The sequence below is a fragment of the Felis catus genome, chromosome B2 (assembly GCF_018350175.1).
Source record: "Felis catus isolate Fca126 chromosome B2, F.catus_Fca126_mat1.0, whole genome shotgun sequence".
Taxonomy (NCBI): Eukaryota; Metazoa; Chordata; class Mammalia; order Carnivora; family Felidae; genus Felis; species Felis catus.
The window spans coordinates 24,219,626-24,237,031 of NC_058372.1; the positions used below are offsets into that span (position 1 = coordinate 24,219,626).

At 42.6% G+C, this 17,406-nt stretch overlaps 1 protein-coding gene and 1 long non-coding RNA gene across 4 annotated transcripts in view; one reads left to right on the plus strand and one right to left on the minus strand.

Moving 5' to 3' along the window:
* The window catches only part of LOC109499593, a 76,602-nt gene extending 60,109 nt beyond the window's left edge, over nt 1–16,493 (plus strand). Inside the window, exons 2-4 of the long non-coding RNA XR_002156936.2 lie at nt 5,425–5,495; nt 15,847–15,903; nt 15,992–16,493. This is a non-coding gene — a long non-coding RNA (uncharacterized LOC109499593). The remainder of the gene's footprint in view (nt 1–5,424; nt 5,496–15,846; nt 15,904–15,991) is intronic.
* Nucleotides 15,357–17,406, minus strand: part of CB2H6orf201 (chromosome B2 C6orf201 homolog) — a 150,708-nt gene continuing 148,658 nt past the window's right edge. For all 3 annotated transcript variants that reach the window (XR_002742209.2, XR_006597604.1, XR_006597605.1), the window contains one exon: nt 15,357–15,563. The gene's annotated coding sequence lies outside the window, so the exon portion shown is untranslated. The remainder of the gene's footprint in view (nt 15,564–17,406) is intronic.

Below are 17,406 nucleotides of genomic sequence, written 5' to 3' on the forward strand. Positions count from 1 at the left end.
GCCCTAGGAAACTAATACAGATTTCTAAGTTTCAATTACTGAATTTGTCGTATCATAACAGCATGGATTCTGTCATTGCTCAGCAAAACTGTGGAATGATGAAGCCTGAGGTAATATCAGGAGTCATCTGATCTACCCTCAACTCTGACATACAAAGAATTAAAACCCAAAAGGCCATGTGAGTTGTCCAAAATCAGACTGCTGTTTGGCAGCAGGACAAGGTACATAGAAGACCTGACTTGTAAGTTGTGTCAAACGTCCTTCCCACTATGATGGGAACTGAAAGGGCAGCAAGGCTCTGGAGGCAGGTTTGGACAGCAGTCACCCTGCAAGTGTCATAGCCACTGTGTATCGCTTCCCATCAGAATCACCCGGGAAAAGTCTCTACAAGTACAAAGCCAAATTGGCCTCTCCCTGAGACCCACTGAATCACATTTCTGGGAGTGGAGTCAGAGAATCCGTGTATTTTAAGAGCTCAGCCAGGTTTGGAGACTCTTGCACACTACCTTCCTCCCTGGCTGCCAGTGAGAGAGGATGGGGACTGGGCTGAGGAGCAAGCAGAGCTGGGGTGACAGCTGCCATCTGCGTGACCTCGGACACCTTACTGAAATTCTCCAAGTCTCAACTTCCTGGCCCATAAATGGCCTCCATAGACTGTACAGAATTGAATGAAAATTCACCCCCAGCACAGAGCAGTGTGTCTGGCCCATAGTAAACACTCAGTAGATTTTGGCTGTTATTGTATTGTTATTCATAAAGCAGTGAGCGTGACATTTGCAAAGCCTCATCGTTAGGCCACACCACTCCTTCCCCTCCCTGATGTCAGAGGCTGGGCCTACTCCTGTTATTTTTGCCTCTAATAAGGTCAGAGACTCATGCTGGTCTCTTTGCTTGGAGATCTTTCTGCACCTGTCAAAATCCTACTCACTCTGCAAGGTCAAGCATCACTTCCTCTTGGCACCTGCCTTAATCCTCTTCCTGTGTCTCCAGCCCCTAGTCCCTGTCTCTGTAGACCTGGTCACAGGTGTTTAGTTGCTGTGTCCAATGTCCATCCCTAGTGTTGAGCACGATGTCTGACACAGAGGAGGCGTTCAGAAAACTTTCTCTCAATTGGATGGAATGTGAATGCTCATTCCAATCCCAGCAAAGCCCTATTGGATTTTTCTGAGCCATGAGTCAGGATTCCAGGTGGCAGGGATTTGTCAACACCTTATAGAGGAAGTCAAAGGTGACCAAAGGAAGTGTTTGTGTCAACCTCAAGTGTGATTATTAGGGAATGGACAAAGGATTCCGGGTCATGGGTTTCTGGAAGATTCCTTCTGAGTCTGCAACAGGCAGCATTGTGCATCTTGCTGTCTCCAGGGACTCACACGGCTGATCCTGACTCTGACAGAGAGAAGCACATCGATTCCCCAGAGGAACGAGAGGCAGTTAAGGAATAAAAACGTCACCTGTGTGTGGGGCTATATTAATCATGGCTGTGCTCTGTGAGAATCCTGTTCCATAGAAAGCTATCTGTGCCTACATTTCTTATCATGGATGTTTCAGGGTATTAGGTCAGGCAAGATGAAAGAGGGAGAGAGAGAGAGAGAAATTGATGAATGGTGTACTGCTGGGTTATTTTTCTCTTAAATATCTTCTCTTTTTTATGTTATAACATCCTGACCTGAAAGGAAATTTCTATCACTCTCTCCTCTTACTGAAATGGGGCTGCACAGGTTTGAGGTAGACAATGTCACTCATGTGGACCATTGTGAACAAAAATAGAGGCAGCTCTCCAGGGTCGAGGTAATAGATGACACATGATTAAAACCCACTAGAAATCTCCAAGCTTCTATTTACTACAACTCGTGTCTTCTCTCCCCACTTTCCCAGGTTTACCAGCATTGCCAATGATCTGGCAAATGCCTAGGAACCTGGTGCCTTGAGATCTTTCTGACATTGTGCAGTAAACTATTGATCACTAGAGAGAAAGAAGTTTTCCATTTCTTTCTACAGATCCTCTTCCTCCCAAAAGCGAGTCTCTAAACTTTGCTTCCTCTTGCCCTTCTTTTCACTCGATATCTGTTGTTAATTCTCTGTTCCTCCTCTGCAGTGACTCCTAAATGTACCCCTTTCTACCTATTCCCTACCCCAGCTGTCCAACTAGAATTTCATTGCTTCATGTCTGGATCACTGCAACCCTCCTTCTTGCTCCCAGACTTCACACATACAACCTGAGCCATGACTCAACACTCAGACACCTATACACTGTGTATCCTGACTTTCGAAGTCCTGCCCATGCTGACCCCTCTGGGCTCTGTCTAATATTCCTCTCTCTGTCCATCTACCAACCATCCATTCATCCATCCATCCATCTCTCTCATTCATATCTATCATCTATCTATCTATCTATCTATCTATAATCTATCTATCATCACCCTCTGTTCTCATACATAGGACTTTACCTGAATCAGGGCCATGTTCCCTCTGCCCCCAGAACACTTCTGTTCATTCCTGAAGCCATGGTTGTTTTATCTAAGTCTTATATAATGCTTTTCAAATAAATAATAGCTCCGTGTCAGCAAGCCTGGGGAATGCTGCATACCTCAGCCCCTCTTGGGGTTCACAATGCACATTTATGCTTTAAAAGCCTTTATAAGTCCTATAGCCAAATATGTGCTATTCTTTCTACCTCAAATATTCCCCCCAGCTCCTGACTTTACTCATCTTTTAGGCTCTGTTTAAATGTCACTTTCTCGGGGAAGCTAGGACATCTCAATCTCAGTGAGGGTCTGTTACAGCTTCTAGAGCATCTTCCATTCCTTCTTCAGTCTAACCATTGTAATGTCTGTATTTCCAGCTGTAATGCAACTCCCACAAAGGCAGGGACCACCACTCTCTTCCTTGATGTCTTATCCCCAACACATAGCACAGTGCCTGACATGCTGGGGGCTTCTGCACATCTGTTGACTAACTAAAGGGAAAAAAACCCAAAACTTTGGGAAACATTGCAGCAAATGAATGTGTCTGATTTGAAAACTTTTCTCCCTTTTTATACAGCAGGCATTGCCCCCATGATACTCACTGAGAAGATGTGTCCCCTTCCTTTTGCCTGAAATGTTTCACTTCCTTGACAGGTAACAAATCCTATCCCTTGAAGCTTGATCTTTGCTGCAAGCCACAGAAAATCCAAGTAAAACTAGTTTGCATAATAAAGGACTCTGAAAGGTCTAGACCTAGGACTAGTTTCCAGCAAGCATTTATGTAGCAAGTCAAATGATGTCACCAGTGACCCGGTTTCTCTGTGGCTCCCCTCAGCCTTCTATTTGCATTCCACAGTGACTCTTGCAGCCAGTGCCCACATCCTGCCCTTGGGTTCCCCCTTTGAAGTACAGGAAAGGTTGCCCCACTGCTTCACATCATACTGAGTGTCTTCTGATATCCTCCAAGCAAGAGATGTGAAGCTTTTCTTTCTAGGAGAGTTCAAAGGCTGGGAATGACTCAATGGTTGGAGGCAGGAGTCACCTGGAGGTGTCTTCACTCATATATCTGTCAGTTGATATTAGCCAGCAGCTAGTAACTACAACTAGAACCACAAACGGCACTATGGGCCAGCACTACCAAATGTGGTCTCTTCCTATGACCTCACAGCATGGTGGCCTGAGACCTTCTACATGGGGGCTCAGGGTTCCAAAGGCAAATATCCCTAGAAAACCAAGATGGGGCTTACCTTTTATGAACTAGCCTCAAAAGTTACATAGCCACCCAAACTCAGGAGGAAGAAACAGAGGGCCCACCAGTTGGAGGAATACCAAGTCATATTGTAAAGAGTGTGAGTTAGGAGGTATCATTGTAACCATCTTTGGGAAATACAATATGGCATACTCCATTACATATTTTGAGTCTCTTAAGGGCAGGGGCTCTTTATAAATACTGCTTGAACCAGCCATTGAATCTAAGAATAGGAATAATTTGCCAATTATATGTTAATTTAATCTGTAACAAGATCAAACAAACCTTTGTTAGGTTTTCTATTTAAAGTGTTAAAAAGATTCTGTCCTGTTAGAATATGCATAAGAGAAATGGTTGCATGCAAGATTAAAATAGAAAGGAAGATTCTAGGGACAACCACTTGAGGACTTGAAATAGTCATTGGAAGTAGATTTGGTCTTAGGAAGACACTGCCTCTAGGAACTGTCCAAACAGTTTCCCAAGTTCTGCATTTTCTGCTCCTCCTCCAGAATCTTCACCTTGAACTCTGTCTTCCAGAGGTACCAAATTTCTTGTAGTTTCGCAAAAAGCTTGCCACCAACTCAGTCTCCTCAGGACCTTTGCACATGCTGCTTCTCCCAACTGACAGTATTTCTAGTCCTAAAGGAGGTCTAGCTTAGATGTCACCTTCTCCAGGAGGCCTTCCCTGACACACTTCTCTTTTCTACCATCACAAAATGTCCCATCTTTTAGGAACTGCCTGGTTACTTGTTTGTCTTCTCCACTAAGCTGTAAACTCTGAAGACAAGAGACAAAATCCATCTTGGTAGCCATTTATATGATTGTGCTTGGCACACAAGAAGTCTTCAAAGCATATGTATCAGGTACTGTCATTGCTCCACCCATACCCTCTTGTCCTTATCATTTTAGTCCAGGATCATCCCAAATCCAACTGCCAGTACTTGCCCTCCTTTGGCTGAGAACTTTCTCCAACCACCAAAGCATGCTTTGCCTACCCTAGTTACAGGGCAGAAGTTTCAGGGAATTCATGCTCCCTGGGAGCAGTCCTTGATCAATGATTAATGGGAGTTGGTATACAAATATCCCAGTTCTCTCAACCCTTGGGTGGGATAACTCTGAGGCACGTGTTCTACACTGGATCCCAAAGTTTCTCAGCTGACCCAACGACTATGCACCCTTTCTTGGCTGCGTTCCTTTCTCTGTCTTACTTCCTCACCTCACAGCTAGTATTTTCTTCAGTTCTCCGGGAAAAGACTTGCTCTCAAATCCTTGACTCTGGATCTGCTTCCCTGAAAACCCACACTAGGACAGAATGCTTGTGGAATGAACGAGGGAGTCTCTGTTTCCCTGTCCCCAACTTACCACACCACAGCTGGTGCATGAAAACTGAGAGCCAGCAGCCATGCATGACCTGAGCCAGGAAGAGCAAACACCTAGCAGGAAATTTTAAACCTCCATTTCTATCTCCACTGACATTTGTAATCAATACACACACCCAGGAACATTATTTTACTTAAAAGTGCAGTGTTGAGAAGTGGCACTGAAAGAGGTGGTTAAATCAGTAAATAACATGGCACCTATGAATGCAATTAGCTCTAGCAGTAGAGACAAATGCTGGCTAGATCAATTTCCAGACAAATACTACTACTTGCTTTTCATTTGCTTGGCACTTGACTGACGTTACACAATTTTTCTCCCATCCTGCTTCAGAAATGGAGACCAAGAGTCAACACTCAACAATGGAGGGTCACCCAACAATGGAGAGGAAGCAGATGTTGGAGGTAGGAATGGAATTTAGGGTTTCTCTCCTTTCTCTCCTCTACAACCCATTATTATAATTTAGAAAGGGATTTGCAGTGGATTACATACTTCTCTGGGGTCAGTGAAGATACCTACTCTCTTATTGCCCCACCATACTTCCCCTACAATTCTCTATTTTTTTCCTTCCAGTCAATTAATAGATGTTTGCTGGGTGTGGGAAGAATAGGGCACAGTTCTATGGGGCATGAACACTGGAGAAGCTTGAAAAGTTTGAGGCAGACTTAATCCTGCAAGGGGACCTCTAAGGTCGAAAAATAGATGATGCAGGATTTGATGTTCTCTTAAGGCCACAACCCAGCTCCATATCTGAGGGGAAAATGTGGGGACAGAGAGGAGAAGTTAGCTCTGGGAGGGGAAAAAAAATGTGTACTTCCTTCCTCTGTTAAAATAAATCATCTTTAAATTGAACATAAATAAATCTAAAGAGAGAAAAGAAATCTTAAGAAATCTGAGAACTCAAAGAACTGAGGAAGAAGGAGCTATTTTGCCACATTTAGGTGGGTGTGCACCTGCACCTCTGGGCATGAAGGATGTGTTTCTGATGTGATTTGAATCTGCCCCCCCCTCCCCAACACTGGCTGACAAGTGTTCCTGCTTCCACTGCCCTCCTCTTAAATCCAATCACCCACCAATCTTATCAATCCAAATCCTACCAAAGAACTCTCCTACCTAAAACCAGTGGCTCTCCGGTGCCTCCAGTTGCCATGTTGAAATGCCCACAGAGCCCAGGAGGGTTCTCTGCAAGCCTAAGGGAATAAATGGCAGGGACTGGGGCAGAGATCCCTTCCTTGGTTTTAGAGGTGTAAGCTATAACCTGGTGCCAACTCATTACAGGCACTTGAATCCAGTGATGTCAGATCAGATTCTTCCAAGGGATGCCAAAAGGTACTGACTTTTTAAAAAAAATATTTATTTGCTTATTTTGAGACAGAGAGAAGGACAGAGAGCAGGGGAGGGGCAGAGAGAGAGAGAGAGAGAGAGAGAATCCCAAGCAGGCTCCCCAATGTCAGCATAGTGCCTGACACAGGGCTCAATCCCATGAAACTTGAGATCATGACTGAGCCACGATCAAAAGTCGGATGCTTAACTGACTGAGCCACCCAATCACCCCGGTACTGACTTCTAAAACTTTATAAGAGTCAAATGAAAGAAGCCCCTAAGATTTAAAAAAAAAAAAAAAAAAAAAAAAAAAGATTATCTCATGGCCACTAGCTTGCAAGCTCCACCCCTCAAAATGAAATGTAAGTCCTTTCACATGGTATCTAATGCCCTCTATGGTCTTATCTATTGTTTCTGTCCCAGTTGTCTGGAACTACTTGTCACTCACTCTCTTTGTCCCCAAAACCCCACATCCCCTAGGGGCAACTCAAGTTAAAATTTTCTTTTTAGCATTTATTCAGTTTTGAGAGAGAGAGAGAGAGAGAGAGAGAGAGACAGAGTGCAAGCAGGGGAGGGGCAGAAAAAGAGGGAAACACAGAATCAGAAGCAGGCTCTGGGCCCTGAGCTGTCAGCACAGAGCCTGATGCAGGGCTCAAACTCACAAACCGTGATCCTGACTTGAGCCGAAGTTGGCCACTTAACCAACTGAGACACGCGGGTGCCCCAGGGTAACTTGAGATAATACATAGGATTGAAAGGGAAGGGTATAGACTTGTCTTGAAGCGGAGTCCACGGAACAAACTCAGTATTTTTGCCCAGATTGCTTATTTGAGATGGCCTTGAAGGACACTGAAAGAGATCATGGTGGGGTGGCACCTGGGTGGCTCAGTTGGTGAAGTGTCCAGCTTCGGCTCAGGTCATGATCTCATGGTTTGTGGGTTTGAGTCCCCCCCGTCAGACTCTGTGCTGATAGCTCAGAGCCTGGAGCCTGCTTGGGATTCTGTGTCTCTGTCTCTCTGCCCCTCCACCACTTGCTCTCTGTCTCTCAAAAATAAATAAACATTAAAAAAATAGTTTGAAAGCGATCATGGGGGGCATCAAGCCCTCCTCATGTTCCTTCCTGATGCACATTCCCCTCTAGGTCACCTTCTGGAAGTTCAAAGACCCTGTTTCTTCTAACAGGATGTTCTTTTATACGCTTATCCACCCGGCAAACTTGAATTCATTTTTCAAAACCTTGAACATCACCTCTTCCTCCCGGAAGAAAGAATTACTCCCTTTTCCTTCTGTACCTTTGCACTATCGCTATCATAGGTCACAACGTACTGTATGTATTGCTTCCTGTGTCTGACTCCCCCATGGATTGGGGACTCTCTGAGTTGGAGCCTGTGTCTTGTGGTATTTGTGTCCTCAGGGCCTGGTTCACAGAGCCCGTCTTCTACTTCTGTATTCCAACATCTAGAATCATCTCTCACACTTCCGTGAACACACCAGACATTCAGTAACTGCTTGTTGAAATGAAACCAATCTGAGAACTGAGAATTCACGTTGCCAGGCTCCTGACTCACAACTTCCTTATAGAAAGCACCTCACCCGCCACCTGCCTAACCCACTTATGTAACCCAGTTTGGCATTTCTGATTCCTCCCTCGGCCTGGGAGGTTTTGCAATGGGCCGCACCTGCTGTGGGGTCGGGGACAGCCACGGGGGAGCAGGTGGACACAGAGCACAATTATGCAGAGCCGCGTCTGGCCAGATTGGAGAAGGGACAGCTTTGTCCGGGTGCCTGGTTGGCAGCACCTGTACTGAAATGGAAGTGAAAGGAAAGGGGATGCAGCGGCTGGCCAGTGCCTGTATCAGAAGCAGGGCTGAAAAGCGGCTAGGGGCAGAGCCCGTGGGGTAGAGAAGTTCAGCTAGCTTCCTAACAGCCAGTGGGAATTTCTGGAGAGGAGGAGTCATGGGAAGGCCTGGTGCAGGGCGGATGAAACAAGCTTCTATTTTTGTCAACGCCCAGGGCAGTGACTGTACTGAAATGCCCTGGCCTTGTGGGCAGGAGGGTGGGCTGGGACACCTCCGTCCTTTCCTGCCCTGGGCAAAAAGCTCAGAAGAGGCACTGTGCCCCGATGTTCTGGCACCAGCTGGCCAAACCCACAAACAGACAGTCCACCACCCCCAAGTGCCTGGCAGGAAAGCAGAGAAGGAAGAAATTCTGACTTTCAGTTTGATCGGTGCTCTGGACTGGACGGAAGCATGTAAATCCATAGGAAGGAGGGGGCTTACCCCAGGAATCTTTCCTGGAGTCACAGGCCCTGGGGACATTACCCCAGGGGCAGTGAGAAATATTTGGAAAAGGTGCTTTTAACTAGAAAAGGAATCCTGTCACTTTTGATATTTTAAAACCCAGAAGAAAATATCGTTTTTGTTTGCATTATTTTTACTTTGCATTATTTTCATGTATTTTTTAAATTTTTTTTTTTAATTTTATTTTTGAGACAGAGACAGAGCAGGGCAGGGTCAGAGAGAGAAGGCGACACAGAATCCAAAGCAGGCTCCAGGCTCTGAGCTGTAAGCACAGGGCTCAAATTCATGAGCTGAGATCATGACCTGAACTGAAGTTGGATGCTTAACCGACTGAGCCACCCAGGCACCCTTATTTTCACATATTTTTATTTGTATTACTTCAGTTAATCCTCATAACGCTTCTTGGGGGTAGGTACCATTTTCAACCAACAGAAACTCGTGTCTGCCCCAGAAAGCAGACGCCCCACTGTGTTAGTAAGGTGGCCCCCCACTCTCACCCCTCTTTTTCTTACATTCATTCACCTTCTCTTTGGCCACCAGGAAGGAGGAGAAGTTTTGGATGTCCTGGAGATAAGAAAAGTAGAGAATGATGCAATTGAGATGCTGTTTCTCCCCAGTAGGTGGTTCAATCCAGTGGGAGAATGGTTAGGAATAAAGGGGCCTGAGCTATTTGGATTTTTCAAGAATGACTCAGACTCAGGACTGAGTGGAGTTGCTTGCTACATTTAGGGTAGAGGAGGCCATTCTCTTTGTGTATCCAGAAATGGCATTTCTCTGGTGCCCCCAGAATGGGGAGGTTTAAATGAATCCCAAAATAGCACTCTTGCATGGTTTCAGCAATCGGTGATGAGCATCTCTGGGAGGCCTAGCAGAACTGAGGTGGGGTGGGAGTGGGGCCAAGTGCAGAAGAGGCAACTGGGGGCACATATGATGAGCAGACTCTGGGCATGTGAGGCACCCTCTAAGGATTCATAGAGACAAGTGCCAGACACTGTGAAGGGGTTAGTTTCTGGCAGCCAGACCGGGGGGAGGGGGGAGGGGGAGGGGACACAGGCAACTATAATTTGTCATTAAAATGAAGTGTGATTTAGGGGTGCCTGGCTGGCTTAGTCTGTGGAGCCTGTGACTCTTGGTCTTGAGGTTGTGGGTTCGAGCCCCACGTTGGGTGTAGAGATTATTAAAAAATAAAATCTCAAAAAAAATAGTGTAACATATTACAGACACCTGAATACCTGGATGACATCACTATTATAAAGAAAAGAAACATATTCACAGAAATTAAGTACTTTTTTTAAAAACTGCACATCAAAGAATGGTATGCAATGGAGAGGAACAGAGTGGTCAGGGTTCAAAATCAGCTCTTGCTAATCCTCTAGGAGACCATCGTAGTATGAGAAACAGGAACCTTTCCTCTTCATCACAGACCCACCTGTTTGCTGGCATATTGGTCAATCATTGGCATGTTTGTTTTTTTGCCTTGGTATTTCCATCTTTTAGTGAAATACATACAGTATTTACTCCCAATAACCCACTAGAATCATTATAGTCTAATACGAAAATATATACAGGGTTGAGTTTGTCTGGTAAAAAATAATTCATTTAGAAGGCAAAGCATTCCATTTTAAAAGGGAGCCAGAGGAAATAGGAGCTATCCACACTGCAGAAAAACAATAATTGTGGTTATGTGAGTTAAGTAACTGTTGAGGTTTGTGGTTTGTTTTATTTTTTAAGAATACCGCTGGGGAAGACTAAGTAATGTTAAGATGGCAATATTCCCCAAATTGGTCTACTTTTTTGCTGCTTTTTTTGCATAAATTGACAAATTAATCCTAAATTCATATAGAAATGCAAAGGACCTGGGGTGCCTGGGTGGCTCAGTCGGTTGAGTGTCCAACTTAGGCTCAGGTCATGATCTCACGGTCTGTGGGTTCGAGCCCCACGTTGGGCTCTGTGCTAACAGCTCAGAGCCTGGAGCCTGCTTTGGATTCTGTGTCTCCCTCTCTCTCTGCCCTTCCCCTGCTTAAGCTCTGTCTCTCTATCTCTCTCAAAAGTAAATAAACATCAAAAACAATTAAAAAAAAAAAAGAAAGAAATGCAAGGGACCCAAAGTAGCCAAAAACAATCTTGAAAAAGATACAAGGTAGAAGACACAGACTTTCCAATTTCAAAACCTATGACAAACCTACACTAATCAAGACAATGTGGTACTGGCATGAAGATAGACATATATTGAAAGTCCACAAATAAACTCATATATTTATAAATCATTGATTTTCAACAAGGGTGCCAAGACAATCTAGTGGGAAAGAATGATCTTTTCAACAAATGGTGTCAGGATAACTGCCTGTCCACATAGGCAGTGAAAGAAAGAAAGAAAGAAAGAAAGAAAGAAAGAAAGAAAGAAAGAAAGAAAGAAAGAAAGAAAGAAGGAGAAAATGAAAAAAAGAGAGAAAGAAATTAGATCCAAACCTTACATCATATACAAAAGTAACTAAAAAATGAATCAGAAACTTAAATGAAAGTGCTAAAGCTATGAAACTCTTAGAAGAAAACAGGAATAAATCTCTGTGACCTTGGGTTAGACATGACACCAGAAGCCCAACAAAAGAAAAAATAGATAAATCAAACTTCGTTGAAAGTAAAAATGTTTGTGTTTCAAAGAACACCACCAAGAAAGTGAAAAAGACAGCCCATACAATAAGAAAAACAATTTGCAAATATGATATATTATATATAAATATCTATATCCAGAATATAATAAAAGGATAAATAACTGAATATTAAAACGGCAAAGGACTTGAATACACACTTCTCTAAAGAAGATGTACTAATAGCCAATAAGCAGATAAAGGAATGTTTATCATCACTAATCATTAAAAAAATGCAAACCAAGCCACAGTGAGATACCACTTCACACCTACTAGGATGGTTAGAATGAAAAAGATGGACAAATAATAAGTGTTGGTGAGGACATGGAGACATTGGAACTCTTTTTTTTTTATTTTTATTTAATTTTTTTTTTTTTAATTTACATCCAAGTTAGTTAGCATATGGTGCAACAATGATTTCAGGAGTAGATTCCTTAATGCCCCCTTACCCATTTAGCCCATCCCCCTCCCACAACCCCTCCAGCAACCCTCAGTTTGTTCTCCATATTTATGAGTCTCTTCTGTTTTGTCCCCCTCCCTGTTTTTATATTATTTTTGCTTCCCTTCCCTTATGTTCATCTGTTTTGTATCTTAAAGTCTTCATATGAGTGAAGTCATATGATATTTGTCTTTCTCTAACTTCGCTTAGCATATTGCCCTCTAGTTCCATCCACATAGTTGCAAATGGCAAGATTTCATTCTTTTTGATTGCCCAGTAATACTCCACTGTGTATCTTCTTTATTTCTTCTATATCCATTCATCCATCGATGGACATTTGGGCTCTTCCTGTACTTTGGCTATTGTTGACAGTGTTGCTATAAACATTGGGGTGCATGTGCCTGTATAAACAGCATAGCTGTATCCCTTGGATAAATACCTAGTAGTACAAATGCTAGGTCATAGGGTAGTTCTACTTTTAATTTTTTGCAGAACCTCCATACTGTTTTCCAGAGGGGCTATACCAGCTTACATTCCTACTAGCAGTGCAAAAAAGATCCTCTTTCTCCACATCCTTGTGGACATCTGTTGTTGCCTGAGTTGTTAATGTTAGCCATTCTGACAGGTGTGAGGTGGTATCTCATTGTGGTTTTGACTTTTATTTACCGGATGATGAATGATGTTGAGCATTTTTTCATGTGTCAGCTGGCCATCTGGATGTCTTCTTTGGAGAAGTGTCTATTCATGTCTTTTGCCCATTTCTTCACTGGATTATTTGTTCTTTGGGTGTTGAGTTTGATAAATTCTTTATAGATTTTGGAAACTAACCCTTTATCTGATTTGTCACTTGCAAATATCTTCTCCCATTCCATTGGTTGCCTTTTAGTTTTACTGATTGTTTCCTTCTCTGTGCGGAAGCTTTTTATCTTGATGAGGTCCCAATAGTTCATTTTTGCTTCTGTTTTCCTTGCGTCTGGAGACGTGTTGAGTAAGCAGTTGCTGTGGCCAAGGTCAAAGAGGCTTTTGCCTGCTTTCTCCTCAAGGATTTTGATGGCTTCCTGTCTTACGTTTAGGTCTTTCATCTATTTTGAGTTTATTTTTGTGTATGGTGTAAGAAAGTGGTCCAGGTTCATTTTTCTTCAGAGACATTGGAACTCTTATACATTGTGGAGGGCATAAGAAATGTGCATTCCTTTTCAGAAATAGTTTGGCAGTTCTGCAATAAGTTAAAAAGGGAGTTAAACAGGAATTCCAGTCCTAGGTATATGAGAATTGAAACTATGTATCCACATAATAACATAATAACTTGTACACAAGTTAAGTTAGAATTAAATGTTCATAGCAGCCTTATTCATAATAGCCCAAACAAGGAAACAACCCACATGTCCATGAACTGTTGAGTGGATAAACAAATCTGGTGTATCTATAAAATGGAATATTGTTTAGCCTTAAAAATTCAAGTATGGATACATGTTACAACATGGATGATCCTTGAAAACACTGTGCTAAGTGAAAGAAGCCAGACACAAAAGGCCACCTATTATAGACTCCATGTCTATGAAGTTTAGAATAAGCAAATCCATAGAGACAGGAAAGTCAATTAGTTGTTGTGAGGAGTTAAGGGTTTGGACAGTAAGAGAAGAGCTGCTGATTGGTATGCATTTCTTTTTGGGGTGATGAGAATGTTCTGGAGTTAGATAATGGTGATTGTTGCACAACCTTGTGATTATATTAAAACCATTGAATTATATACTTTAAAAGAGTGAATGTTAGGGCATGTTAATTATAGCTCAATTAAAAAAAACGCAGGTGTGGGTCAAAAAAAACACAGGTGTGGGTCAAAAAAAAAAATAAACGAGTGAAAAGGGATAAACCTCAAGAAGTATGGTGAGGCAGAATTGCCACCAGCTCATGAAACATGAGGCTAGACTCTACCAAGAAAGGGCTTGCCTGACCCTCAAAGAATACTGGAGGGAGGACCCTCCATTGTCTCTCATGCTCAGACAGCTGTGCCCCTCTCCCTAGAGCTGGTGCAGGAAAGAATTTCCTTCAGTCTTTTTCAAGAATCTCAACCACCTTCTCCAAGGCCTCTACAGCCCAGTTCCCACAGTTGACCTCCTAATGCTGTTACATTTCAGAAATCATGTTGTTTCTGATACAGTAATGGTTTTCCACATATTACCCAAGTCTAAAACCTGAATCCCCTTGAAGAATTCAGACTGCAAAGGAAGCAATCCAAAATTTACAGAACAGCCATTGCAGCATGTTGTACAACTGAAAAACTGGAAACGATCTAACTATCAAACAATAAGGAATTGGTTAGAGAAATTATGGTACATCTTTATAATGGAATATTATGGAACTCCTGAAATAAGGCCTAATAAATAATTTTTAGTGACGTAAAGAAATGCTTATGATCATGGCAAGCAGAAAAATATAATGGATAGAGAATCGTATGGGCATTGTGTTCTCAACTATGGTAAGAATACGCTTACCTTAAGAAATATGCCATGATATTAATAGTGATCATTTTAGGCGGTGGATATTTTCATTCTAAATTTTCTTTTCAAATTTTCCACAGTAAGTATGTCATAGTTTTTGTGTTAGAAAAACATAATTATTTGGGGGTGGGGGAGAATTCCAGGTGGCAAAACGAAGAATTTTAACACAGCCTTGCATGTACCATGTACATCCCATTGGCCAGAATCAGTCCCAGGACCACTGCTGACTTCTGTTTGCCCAGAGAAAATGAAATGGTTTGAGAAACACAATCTCTGCCACAGGGTCGCAAGAGTGTATGGGCATTGGTTGAAGATTGCACAGCTAATGCGAACTAGAGCAAAGATTTGGAATCAGTCTTGGTCCTGTTCATCTTGTAGTTCTGCCCTCTTCCAGGTCCCCTCTGGAATGTTCTCTAGTCCCTGGATGCTAGAATGATCGTTAGGGAGGGTAAGAAAGTCTGATGAAAACATTTATGTTAAACACAGTTTTAAGCCTTTCTAGACCCATCAACAATTCCTGTACAATATTTTCTTCCCTTAATTAACTTCTGTAACTCCCCATTAAACATTCACATGAAGCTGATGTGTGGCATTGTGGAATAGCTATATTGTACACCTGAAACTAATGTAACATTGTATGTTAACTAACTGGAATTAAAATAAAACTTAAAAAACAAAAAGAAAACAAGAAAAAGACAGGCACTGATATCTTTAAAAAAAAAAAAAGCAAAACACTAAAGCAAAGCAGACACCAGTTTCAAGGCAATTCATTACTGTGCTTTTGATATACGCCACCTTTTATAGGTTTGTTTTGCAAAAGCAGAACTTCAAAGGCTCTTCTCTGCTTCCTAGGGCCTTTCTCAGCCACTACTCCGCTGTGGCTGGTGGGGGCGGTGCTTGGCTCTGCCTCAGGTTCTGATGATGAGCTTTCCCCCCATCCCATGAAAAAAAAAAAAAAAAGCTGAGTATAAACATAAGCTTGATTGACTAATCATTATCATTAAACAAAGGGCTTATAATTCAAACATGATTTAAAGAAATACAGATACCTGGAGATATTCACAACCATTTATTTTAAAACATGAGAAGGGATCTAATTAATATCATCTTGACACTTCAAACACATTTTCTTATCTAACCTTCACATGAACCCTGCTGGGATGGGTCTCCCTTGGATCCCAGGTTCTATAGATGGAAGCGGGCACATGGGTTAGTGAATACGTGTACTGTGGTTCATCTTCTTGCTTCGGCATTTCCTTATCTATAGAATGAGAAAGGAGTAAAAACAATAGTAACAAACAAACAAACAGTAAGTAAAATACCTACTTTCAGCATGTGGGGAGAACTGAATGGGATGATGGATTCATAGCGCTGAGACATGATTATGATGACTGTTTCATTTACAGACAAGGAGAGGTAGGTTCAGACAGCCATTTTGTCAAAGCCAGCCAGTCAGAAGTGGTAAGGCTGGGGCTTGAGCCCAGGCTTCTGTAGGTCTGATGCTGAACACTTTCTCTTACCACTTGCTACTTTTTATATTCTAGGAAACACAGGGAGTCCAGCACAAAGATACCTATGCTTGACCAGCTTTTAGTTCACAGGTAAGCATCTTTTCCGCTTAACTTATAAAATGTCTCAATCACATTCTACTCAAACTCTAACACTTTTTTAAACTGTTCTTTATTCCAGCATCTGGAATTGAAAGCTTAACTCATTTACCTTCTTTCTTGCCCAAGATGAATGCCTATCCAGAAATACTGGAGTTTCAGGGGCCATCTGTCTAAAATGCAGTAAGAATTTATCAAAGTCTCCACCCACCTCATGACGAGGGCTGGAGGACAGCAGTGGACAAGGGTGAGAAATCACAAGACCTGAGTTCTAGCCCCACCACCTACTGGTTCTTGCACCTCATGTAATTTCTCCTGCCAGAGTCTCCAGTTCCTTAGCTATGAACCGGAACACCTATAATACACCAACTCACCTCACAAGCTTGTGGGATCAAATGAAGCAGAGCCTGTTGCAAACTGTAAAGTTCTATGTGATTGTTTTTACTATCCCAACCACAATCTATGGCCAGGCAGCTCTTCATATAGGAGACAGATTTCTTCCCCTTGGCAATAATTGTAAGTAATATATTCCAGGATGTTTTGCATTTTCCTGTGCTTAAAATAAAACTGAACCCAAACAAGAATGCAGACATGGTCCCGCGTTCTGTGACGCTTGTAGAGTAGCTCCTATGTGGGAGGCTCTGTGCTTAGTGCACTAGAGATAAGATGTAGTCCTATCCCTGACTACTTCATGGTCTAGTGGAGAAGGCCAGGCATTTATATAAAGTGCTGCATACTTTAAAAGAGGAACAAATACAGTGTTAGAAAAGTTGAAAGGAGCAAGGTCACTTTCAGGTTAGTGAAATCTGGGAGAGCTCCTTGGAGGAGCTTGAGTTCGGTCTTAAATTTGGCTAATATTTGGGCAAGTAAACAGAACAACCTGAGCCGAGACTCAGAGGCAGGAAGATCCAGGCTGTGTATGGAAACAGAGTAGTATTTTGACTTAACTGAGTCAAAGGGTACAAAAATAAAAAATTGGGAAACAGAGCAGATTTGGGGGGTACATGAAAGTCAGACTGATGGCTTAATTTTTCAAATAGGAAATCAAAAATTGATCCAGCACAGGGTTTACAGAGTGAGCTAGAGTGGATGGAGAGAGCAAAGGCAGGCAGAACCCTTCAGAGGTCATCGCAGTGGTCCAGACATAAGGAAATTCTGAATTTAGGGCAGCAGCAGCAGCAGCAGAAACAGGGAGATATCTTACAGGTATAGAACCCAAAAGACTTGTCAGAATATGTAATACAAAAGGACTGGGACTCTAAGAACTGGTAAGCAAATCAGGGTTTCTTTCAAGGTTCCAAAAGCTTCACAAATTCATCTATTTGACAAATATGGGTCAGCTGTGTGCTAGAGAGCAAGACAGACAAGATCCTTTATGAGAGGAAGGCAGATCCTAAACAGGTAATGGGAGTTAGTAATATGACACAGCATCCAGGTGGCAGGACGGGGGTGGGGAAGGTAGGGAGCTACCCAGGTAGGAGGTGACATTGGGGCTGA